General features: G+C 57.2%; 1 pseudogene; it reads left to right on the forward strand.

Annotated features, from left to right (window-relative positions):
- The first annotated feature begins 50 nt into the window (after window positions 1-50).
- ACA1_164220 overlaps window positions 51-11,658 on the forward strand; it is an 11,963-nt pseudogene continuing 355 nt past the window's right edge.

An 11,658-nucleotide genomic window follows, 5' to 3' on the forward strand; every position in this document is an offset into this window, starting at 1 on the left:
CAGCCACAACTCAGCTTTACAAAAGATCAAACAAAGGAGACGAGTGGAGGATGAGCCAGCAGAGGGAGTGGCGCGCCAAGTTGTCGCCTCCTTCTGACATAACGCCGGCAGCACTGCACGCCTCTGCTACCGCCCCCGGCCTTGAGCCTCCCGCCACGTAAACCTGCAAGCCCAATAATATTTTATATTCTTTGTTTTATTTTATGTTTAGTTATTTATTTGTACCGGAAAGCGAGCGGAGCAGTTTCGTTGCCAGCCCTGAGTTCTTGACCGATACACCACTCACGGAGCGCGCACGGCCAACTGACTTCACTCCTTTCATCACTTCGCCAACAATACTCAGACCGGAGGCTGGCGGCACACCTCTGTCTGTAAGTCCGGAGAGGCTGACCACAACCAGTCCACGCCCTTTTCGCAAGTACGACCCCAAACTCGCTCTCTTTACTGACCCCCCCCCTCTTTCATCTTTTAATTTTATAAACTTAACTTTTAATTTTATGAGTATTATCCCAAATAATCGCAATTTCCGTTTTGTGAGCTTTTGCGTTGTCATGACACGAGCTCACCACCGCACCGCACCGCACCGCACACGCCACACATCGCACACGCACGGTGGTGCTGGTGATCCCTTCATGATAGGAAAGGGCGCCCGGGGACGCTGCACCTGGCCTTGCCCAAGGGATTCAGCGCCGAACTTGGCGAGCAGGCTTGGGTCATCCAAGAGCCCTCGACCGCGACACCGCCCAACGACAACGACACCGGCAACGGCCCAGAGGCCGCCGCCATGAACCGCAGCGAGCCGGGTCTGGTGCGCAAGGAGCCGCTGCGCCGGTCCAAGGACGACGGCTCGGCGAAGACCGGCGGCGGCGCGACTCCGCTCAACAGGTCCGACCCGTTGTCGACAGAGCGCGACGAGCGGAAGCGCAGCAAGCGGGCGTCGAGGGAGAAGAAGGCGGCCGAGCGAATGATGGAGTGGCGGGCCGCCACGAAGGACAAGTGGACGTCGAGCGACGAGTCGCCGCCGCTGTCGCCGCGGGGAGCCGGCGGCGGGCTGGGCTTCAGCGCCGCGCCCACTGGGATCTACAATGGCTTCGTGCTGCCGCACGGCAAGGTACGCACAACACATAACACATACATGTGATGCATCGCCACCCTCCACGTTCTTTCTCTTTCTTTCGTTTTCTCTTTCTCTTTCTCTCTTTCCTTCAAATGGCAACGCATATCCTAATCGGGGTGCGCCGAGCAACGATGACCAGCGGAGATTGTGTCATTCTTTTGTTTGTTTTTAGCGTTTGTTTATTCAACACTTTTCATATATCACTTTGGCTTGGCTCGCTGCCGCCACACACACATATATTTTCTTTATCATTTTTCTTTTTTACATAATATCTGTGACCTTATATATGTTCGATATTGGAGGAAGTGCTGGCAATAGCAGCGCCAAGAAACAGCGCGGTGGTGGTGACCTGGTCCTGGCCAAGTACCGGGGGTGGTCCAGCTTCCACCAGGCCTCACAGACCCTGGAGGACTCTCCCTGCCTCCTTCGGGCGGCGACACTCCACGCTATCCCAGTTTAGGCTCTTCCTTTCTTTTTCATCATTCCATTTATTTGTCTATTATTCTTTTTATTGTATTTTATTCATCAGTATACGTATTATCAATTGAATATTTTATTTATCAGTAAATATTATCAATTGTTGTGCCAGCAACATGGCAAGGAGGCCGACGGGTCTGCATCGACTCAACAGACCGAGCTGCTGCCTGGCGAGAGCCTGGTCGTGGTGCACGAGGGCGTGGTGGTGGGCCTCAACCAGGTACGCATACTTTTATTATTTATTATTTGTTAATTGTTCATTATTGTTTATTATTTACTCACATTGCGGTGATCGATTCAGGCGCGCGTCGGGCAACTGGGCAACCTCCACATCACCAACTTCCGCCTCTCCTTCTACAGCAAGGTACGCGCACTATGCCCTCTTAACGCTTTGCCGTCTTGTCTGCCGCACATCAGCTTATCGCATGGACGTTGCAGGAAGCTGGTCGCATCATGGACCTCCCGCTGGCGCTCATTCTCAACCAGAAAGTCGAGACAAAGGGGCGAATCGAGGTGCACCGTCTTGCTCCTCGCACTCGCACTCATTTTTCTAACTTTGTGTGAGACATGTAGGGCGGGTTGCTGTATCTGCTCTGCAAGGACTTGCGCACCGTGTACATCACCTTCACGACAACCGAAGGCCTCACACAGGTTCCGTTCGCACGCACCACCGCACGCGCGCGTACCACGCACACGCACACACACACACACCACACACCACACACACACACACACACACACACACACGTACACACGCACACACAGCCTCTCTATAATACGGTCGACTTCTCACCAAGATGCAACACCCAATATCCAACACTATAGACAAAGAAGTGGATCAAGCAAAACATATTCCCACCGAAGGTCACGTCATTGTTTGCCTTCAAGAGCGGCGAGCAACCGGCACCGGCCTTGGGCGTCTACGATCTCCACAACGTGAGCTGCTCTTGCCCACCATCAGGCCAAACACCTGGTCTAGCTTGATCGACTGACGCTCTGATTTTTATACACCAGGAGTTCATGAGGCAGGGAGCCTTGCACTCGGACTGGCGTATCACCAGCATCAACAAGGTGCGTGTCATTGCCCAATTCACCCGAAGTCGTCGCGCCCATGCCACCACTCAACCTCTCTTTCTTTCCCTTCAATTGGCAGAACTACAAGCTCTGCGTCAGCTACCCCAAGATGTTCGTGGTGCCGAGCTCGATCAAGGACGATGACCTCATCAACACCGCGCCCCTGCACCACAAGGGTATCTCTTGTCAAGTTGAAGTTTCGATATTTTCTTTCGGCATTGACTCGTGTCGTGGCCGCGGCGTAGGACGTACTATTGCGCTGTGCTGGCATCATCCGTCGTCCAAGGCGGCGCTCCTTCGTCGCAGCTATGATCCCCAGTCGCCCGATTCACAACACGAGGTCTGCTTTATCGCTTTATCGCTTTGTTTCTCTCTTTTCTTTGTTTCTCTTCTTTCTTTCCTGCTTGAGTTTGTTCTCAGCTTCTCACCCATACTCCTGCAGGACCCCATTTTGGAGCACCTGTGGCGATTGAATCCCGGCACAGCCACTCGAAAGAATCGAGGTAACGTCACAGACCATACAGCGATGTGTGGCGACACTTCACTCACACGATCACACGATCACACGATCACACACACACACACACACACACACACACACACACACACACACACACACACACACGACACACGCGATATGCACACAATCAGGCGGAAAGAAGCCCGAGTCAGGAGTGTGGGTGATGAACTGCGACCGACGCAAGAAGAACCCGCTGTCCAATTCGCTGTCGACAACCGGCAACCAGGTGATCACCATACAGAAGGTGACGCTGGCCGGCCTGCGGCGTATCACCCCGCCGCTGTCCTCCTCCATAGGCGGCACCCGCAAGGCCACCCTGTCGCCTCCCACGACCGACCGGGCCGGCGCCGGCGGCAGTGGCGGCGATGACGACGAGGCCACCTTCATTCAGCACTTCGCCGACATTCCCGACCGCGAGCACGTCAAGGCCAGCCTCGTGAAGCTGCGCGAGGTGCTGTATACGACCAAGAGCGGCTACGCCCTGCTGGACTACGACGACGGCGGCGCCAAGGAGGCGACGGCGGGCAACGCCGGCGGCGGCGGCGCGCAGGGGGATGGGTCGACCAGGTCGGACGGGCTCATGAGCTCCTCCAGCTCCACCATCTCCCTCGCGTCCGTCGACAATGATAGTACGGACCTAGCTAAGCTTCGCTCTGCTGGCTTAGTGCTCAATCTCTCGTGTGTCGTGTCGTGTGTGTACTGCAGCTGCACAGAAGCGGGGACCTGTGCGAATCGAAAAGAAGGTGAACTGGGTCTACCAGATCAGCAAAACGCTCGAGATGGTGGAGAAGGTGGTCAACATCCTCGAGAAAGGTGCGCCGGCCGGCCCTCGAGTCCCTTCTCTCCGCACGCGCGCACGCACGCAAGCACGCAGCTAATGATGGGGGTGCAGGTGAGTCGGTAGTGGTGCAAAACTTTAACGGCCGCGACGCGGTGTCGACGATCGTGTCACTGGTCCAAATCTGCGTGGATCCCTACTACCGGACCATGCACGGCTTCGCCGCCCTCATCGAAAAGGAGTGGATCGCCTTCGGTGCGTAGAGGCGCACACATCGTGCACATAAAGTGCACACAACGCGCACACATCGTGCACACAACGCGCACACATCGTGCACAGCGCACACATAACGCTGATGGTGTTTGTGCGCAGGTCACAAGTTCGGACAGAACAGAACCAAGAAGCACGCCGACGAGTCGCTGTCCGGCGTGTTCTTGATGTTCCTGGACTGCGTGTTTCAGCTGTGGGACTACTCGCCGCACCAGTTCCAATTCAACGACTCCTTCCTCCTCTTCCTCATCGACTCAGTCTACAACGGTACACACGACACGACACACGACACACGACGACACACGCATGGCACACATACGACACACGCATCACCGCACACGCACTCATCGCATTATTTGTGCGCAGGTCGCTTCACGACGTTTCTGAGCGATTCGGAGAAGCTGAGAGCGTCGCTGGTGGCCGAGAAGACCGCCAGCATTTGGGCCTTCGCCACCGAGAACGAGGAACTCTTCTCCAATTTTCTCTACTCGCCGCCGCCTGCCAACGCGCCCGGCGGCCTGGCCCCCGCCACGGTCGTGTCGGCCGCCGCCTTCAAACCGCTTAGCAAGCAGTCGTCGTTCCTCGTCACCACCTCGCTGGGCTCGTCGTGCTCTACCGCGGCCACCAACCCGCTGGGCGAGGCCGCGCTGAGCGATGGCACCACCGACTCGCTGTCGTCGCCACGCGGCGGCGCGCCCAGCCGGCCGCGCGCCAGCACCGTGGCCGCGGGCGACCCGGCGACGGTTGGTGGTGGGCACGCGACGGTGCGCGACTCGCTGATCATGTCCTCCCAGAGCAAGGACCACTTGCGCATCGTCCCGCCCACGACGTCGCGCGTATTGCACGTGCCACGCGCCACCGAAATCAAGTTCTGGGCCACCTACTTCATGCGGTACTTCGCACCACCTTTTCTTTCTTTTCCTGATCCACGTAGCTAATGGGACTCACGATTCGCGCCACCGCACACGCACACACACGCGCACACAACACGACACACGATTCAAAAACGTTCAGATGGATTGGGCACGATTCCACGCTTAACGCGATGCGGATCATCCGCAGTGTGCAGCAGACCACGGACTACAGCACCCTCAAGCTCAGCAGCCGAGGCCTGCACGTGCTGCCCTACGAGGTGGGTCTGCTGGACCGGCTGGTGAAGCTGCACCTGTCCAACAATCAGCTTTCCACGTTCCCGGTCTTCCTGGGGCAGCTCCAGAAGCTCGAGACCCTGGACCTGTCCCAGAACAGGCTCATGTCCATCTCCTATCACCTCGCCGTCTCGCTCCCCTTCCTGAAGAAGCTCCAGGTGCGACCTCCTGCGCATTCATTCTTCCGCCATCAGTGGCCAAGCTTACCACGCACACGCACACGTACCACCGCACACGCACACGCACACGCACACGCACACGCACACGCACACGCACACGCACACGCACACGAAACACGCACACGCACCGCCCGTGTCGCAGATCCTTCGGTTGCAACACAACCAAATCGCCACTGCGTTGCCCTTCCAGATGTCCGCTCTCGAGAACCTCACCGAGCTCGACTTGTCCCACAACAAATTGGTTTGTCCCCCTTTCATCCCCACCACACACGACACGCGCATACCGAATACACCGCACACGCACACCGCACACACCGCGCACTGCACCACACACGCCTCGCGTGTAAGGAAAACGAATAGATTGCTCACAGTTCGATGACGATGACGATGACGGTGGTGATGGTGATGACAGGACCACCAATTGATGCCTTCGTCGTTCGGCCGCAAGTGCGAGCTCTCGACGCACCTGCGCCGCCTCAATCTGTCGCATAACCGATTCACCAAGTTCCCCGAACGCACGCTGTCGCCGCTGGTCAACCTCGAGTTCCTCAGCCTCGCCGACAACGGGCTCACCGAGATCCCCTTCTCGCTGTTCCAGCTCACCAACCTCCTCGAGCTCGACCTGGGCAACAACAAGCTCAAGTCCTTCCCCACCAAGATCATCGAGGGGGCCACCGGCGGCAACAAGGTACCTACCTTCATTGACGCGCGCACGCACCACACACCACACACACACACACACACACACACACAACGCACACGGTTGTGACGATTGCATGGTCATCGGGCAGGACGAGAGCAACAGCCACCTGGGCCTGGCGAAGTTGAAGCGATTGCATATCTTCAACCTCGACAACAATCCGGACCTCCGCACGCTCCCGCTCGAGATGTTCGCCCTGGGCAGCTCGCTGTACGTCCACCACCAGACCGCCCGGCCGGGCTGTGACCGCGTTTTTGGTTGGCATTCTCCAAATTCTCACTCTATATGGGCTACAGCTGTCGGCTGAACCTGCGCGCGGTCGGCCTCTCCGTCCTGCCGTCGATGAATTTCTCGTATGTGACCAAGGCGCTGGGCAACGTCAACTTCACGTCCCTCACCAACCTACAGATCCTCGACCTCTCGCACAACCGAATCAAAGGTAAACTTTAGGTATGTGGGTGCGAGCTTCAAACATTTTTGGCTCAACGAGGTTTGGCGCGCGCGCTGTGCAGTGATCCCGAATCAGTTCTGGGGCCTGTCGCAGCTGCTCATCCTCAAGCTGGGCCACAACGCGCTGACGGAGCTCTCCCCGCACGTGAGGCAACTCACCGCGTTGCGCTCCCTTCAGCTGGCGCAGTACCGACCCACCGCCTCCGTGCCGTAGAGTTATGGTTCACATGGACAATTTGTGACTCACTGCCTCTTGTCGTTGCGTCTCAGCAACGAATTGAAGACCATATGCGAGGAGATCGTCTACCTCAAGAACCTGACGGCTCTCGACGTGCGCCACAACGACCTGGAGGAGCTTCCCCCACAGCTCGGCATGCTTTCGCAGCTGCAAACGGTAAGCCAACACGACACACGCCAGGCCCGACACGACACGACACGACACGACACTCACGACACACGAAGTAAGCAACTGATATTTATTTATTAATTTTCGGCTATGCAGCTCAAGCTGGACGAAAACAGGCATCTGGTGTCGCCGCCGAAGGAAATCGTGGCCATGGGCTCTGCTCACGTGCTCCGCTTCCTAGCAAGCTCTACCAGGGCCACGAACGACTCTACCGCATGAAGCTCATGTACACGTTTATTACACGTGTGTCGTGCGTGTGGGAGTGCGTGTGTGCGTGTGTGTGTGTGCGTGCGTGCGTGCGTGCGTGCGTGCGTGCGTGCGTGCGTGCGTGTGCGTGCTGACGAGGCCGTGTTGGTTGGCAGGTTCGTTGGCCAAGAAAACGCAGGGTAATTGCCTCAATTTCATTGCAACATGCTCCTTGTGTCAGTTTAAGGCTAACCATGATCATCGACTTGCTTGACCAACAGGAAAACGACGCTGGTGAAGTGCCTCGCCAATCGGGACAAGGACGTGGGACGGAAGGAGAGGTGAATGCCACCCCACCCACATTCTGTCTCCACTCACACCCGGCCTCACTGTGACTGCGACCGCAGGGTAATGGGGCAGATCAAGGTGCTCGCCCCGCTTACGCTGCGTCGCGGCGCCGGCAACCCGCTGGCCGCCGCAGCTCCGCTGTCCACCGACGGCATCGGTACGTACCACCCTTCCCCCTCCCAATCGCCGCGTGGTTGGTGAAGTCGACCGAGAGCTCATAATTGATTGTAACGATAGATATCGAGGAGTGGACGCTGAAGATGAAGGTGAGGCGAACGCGTACGGGCACGCTCAGTTCGTCGTCGGAGCAGGTCGATGTCGAGTCTCTCCCGCCGCTTCCGCACTCGGCGAGTGCAGAGAGTGCGCCCACCAGCTCCAGCGCTCTTCAGCCGGGCCTCAGCAACTCCGGCAGCCTCATCGAAGACTACAACGAGCCCAAGGACGTCACCCTCACCCTGTGGGACTTTGCCGGTACATTCCAATCATTATTATGATATATATTGATATAAATAGAGAATATAATTTATATAATTTTACATATAGTATTATTTATATATTTTCTTTAATGCATTTGTGCTGTGCAGGGCAAGAGATCTACTACACGACCCATGAGTTCTTCTTGTCGGAGCGATCGCTGTACCTGGTCATCTTCAATCTCTCCAAGGGACTCAACGCGGCCTACATGGAGCACTGGCTTCAATCGATCGTGGCCCGCGCGCCCGATGCGCCGGTTATGATCGTGGGCACCCACCTGGACCAATGCGCCGAAGAACAGGTCGAGGCCATGGCGCTGGAGCTGACGGAGAAGTACTCGGCGCGCTTCCCCAACATCAAGACGGTCAAGTTCGTATCGTGCTCGGTGGGCAAGGGCCTCGGCGCGGTCCAGGAGGCCATCGAGGAGGTGGTGGGCTCGCAGGAGCACATGGGCGAGCGGATGCCCAAGTCCTACATGGCCCTCGAGCGTGCGCTCATCGCCGAGCGAGCCAAGCGAGTGCCGCCCGTCCTCTCCTGGGAGGAGTTCCGCGAGCTCGCCAAGCGCTGCGGCGTCGACGACGACCTTGGTACCCACCATCACCACCACCTCATCACCTTCATCATTATCACCACCAGCGTCACGTGTGGTTGGCGGTGGCTGCTGTAATCTTATCATCAACTGGTGCGAGCAGGGGATTCGGAGCTGCCGCCGCCGGTCTCCGACACGAAGAAGAAACTGAAGGGGCGCCGGCGAAAAGAGGAAGACAAGCGCGCCAAGAGCAGCGACCTCTACGCTGCCACTCAGCTCCTGCACAACTTGGGCTCCCTCGTACGTCTTCGATGTTTTTTCTTTTCTTTTATGCTTATAATTCTCATTTATTATCATCTCAATTATTTATTCTTATTATTGTTATTATTCATAGTTTGTATTAATGGCTTTTGCTTTTGTAATTTTTGCAGGTGCATTTCAGAAACGATGAGAAGCTGCGTAACATTGTGGTGCTGGACCCGCAATGGCTCACCAAGGTGATGGCCACGGTGTTCACGACCAAGCAGTCCTTCTCCAAGAACGGCATCCTGCCCCACTCCAACCTCGCCCAGATCTGGCGCCCGCCCTCCTTCCCGCCGGAGCTGCACCCGTTCCTCCTCCAGCTGCTCCACCAATTCGACATCGCCATCACCCTCAACCTCAAGGTGCGCACATTCCCCGCATTCTTCATCATCCTCCACATTCACTTCACCGCCTGACGTTGTGCACGTGTGTCGTGTTCGTGTGTGCGTGTGCGGTGGTTCGTGTGTGTGCGTGTGTCGTGTCGTGTGCGATTGCGCGTGTGGTGTGTTTCCAGGACACGTCGGAGAAGTTCAGCTTGCTGCCGTCGCTGCTGCCGGACAATCCGCCCGACGACCTGCAGTCGCTGTGGCCCATGCGCAAGCAGCCCGGGGACATGCCCGAGTGCATCGAGTTCGGGCGCAACTACCAGTTCGATTTCATTCCCAAGGGCTTCTTCGCCAAGATCATGGTCCGCCTCCTCTCCCTCGACCTCCAGGCCACCTGTTACTGGCGGTACGCCTCCTCGACACGCACCACCGCACACGCACACGCACACGACCAACGACACGACCAACGACACGACACACAGCTGACTTCATCTTCTTCTTTTTAAGGTATGGCATGGTGGCGGTGGTGGACAACGACAAGATCGCGTTAGAGTGGTCCGAGAGGTCGAAGGTCATCAAGATCTCTCTGCGGACCAGCCGGGACAAGTACGCCGCATTTTCTTTCATTTTATTGTATTTTATGTATTTCAATTATTTGATTTATTCGATATTAATATATTGCGTCTGTCGTGGACAGGCTCAACGCGGGCAACACCAACCGGTCGCTGTTCTCGCTCGCCGTGGGGTGCGCCGACTCGCTGGTGGCGGACTGGTACAACCTCAAGGTAAGTACCCACCACTGGCTCTAGCCAGGGAGGGGGAAAAAAGCTGACAAACTTTTTTGATGTGCGTGCGTAGACCAAGGTGATGGTGCCGTGCGTGCACTGCCTCGAGTGGGGCAAGAAGCGGCCACGCATGTTCGATCTCGAGGAGTGCCGGTACAGCTCAGAACCTCCGTTTTTTTGGCTCGTCCCCTCCCCTGTGTGTGTGGGTGTCGTTTCCTTACACTCAACCGTGTGCTGTGCGTGCTGTGCGTTGGTACTTTCAGCTTGGCTGTGATGCGCGGGGAGAGCCACGCCTACTGTTCGCCGGTCATCGCAGTCCGCTACGACCACCTCGTGCCCGACATCGCCCTCACCGACCTCGCCCAAAAGTACGTGCCCGCTGATGTGCCTCGTGACAGCCGACCATGAGCTCACGCGTACTTGTGTCGACTGCTTCACAGCAAAATCAACTACGCCAGCCTGGACATCAAGGAGAAGATCGGCGAGGGCTCCTTCTCGGTGGTCTACAAGGGGATCTACAACAACGAAGAGGTAATGCATGCACCACCGCACACGCACCACCGCACATCGTCGCACACACCCACCGCACACGCACGCGCGGGGTGGTAACTGCCGACTGCATTCATCAGGTGGCGATCAAGCGGCTCAAGTTCAACGACGAGAAGATCCGGGAGAACCGACTGCTGAAGGCCTTCGACGAATTCAGGAACGAAGTCTTCCTGATGAGGTACCCCAACGCAACGCAACGCAACGCAACGCAACGCAACGCAACGCAACGCAACGCAACGCAACGCAACGCAACGCAACGCAACGCAACGCAACGCAACGCAACGCAAGACGTCTGCAGGATATCTGATATGTTGGGTTATACGACGTTGTGCGTGAAATCACACAGCGGCCTGAAGCACCCCAACATCATCACGATGACCGGGTTCTGCACCAAGCCCTCCTACTGCATCGTCACCGAGTTTGTCAGCGGCGGAACGTGCGTCTTCAACCCTCCACCCATGTGTCGTGTGTGTTGTGCCGTATGTGTCGTGTCGTGTCGTGTCGTGTCGTGTCGTGTCGTGTCGTGTCGTGTCGTGTCGTGTCGTGTCGTGTCGTGTCGTGTCGTGTGTCGCATGCGTCGTCGTCGGTGAGCTCGCGTTGTGTGCTCCTTTCACGCCATCACTAATGAATCGTGTCACGCAGGCTGTTGGAGCTGCTGCAGAACGAGGAGAGCGTGATCGACTGGTCGCTGCGCCTCCGGCTCGCCAAGGACATCGCCAAGGGCGTGGCCTTCCTCCACAGCTGCTCACCACCCATCGTCCACCGCGACCTCAAATCGCCCAACGTCCTCGTACATCTCCCTTCTGCTTCACTGTCTCGTCTCAGTTCGTGCGTGTGCGTGTGCGTGTGTGTGCGTGTGTGTGTGTGTGTGTGTGGTGCGTGTGTGCGGTGGTGCGTGTGCGTGTGCGTGTGCGATGGTGTCTGACGGTGCTCTCGTGATTGCAGCTGGTGTCGATGGACGACGATGCGCCGGTGTTGGCCAAGATCGCCGACTTCGGGCTCTCCGCGGCGATGATGCAGTCGGCCATGGGGCGCAAGG

This window comes from Acanthamoeba castellanii, assembly GCF_000313135.1.
Source record: "Acanthamoeba castellanii str. Neff unplaced genomic scaffold scf7180000084729, whole genome shotgun sequence".
In the NCBI taxonomy this organism is placed as follows: domain Eukaryota; phylum Discosea; order Longamoebia; family Acanthamoebidae; genus Acanthamoeba; species Acanthamoeba castellanii.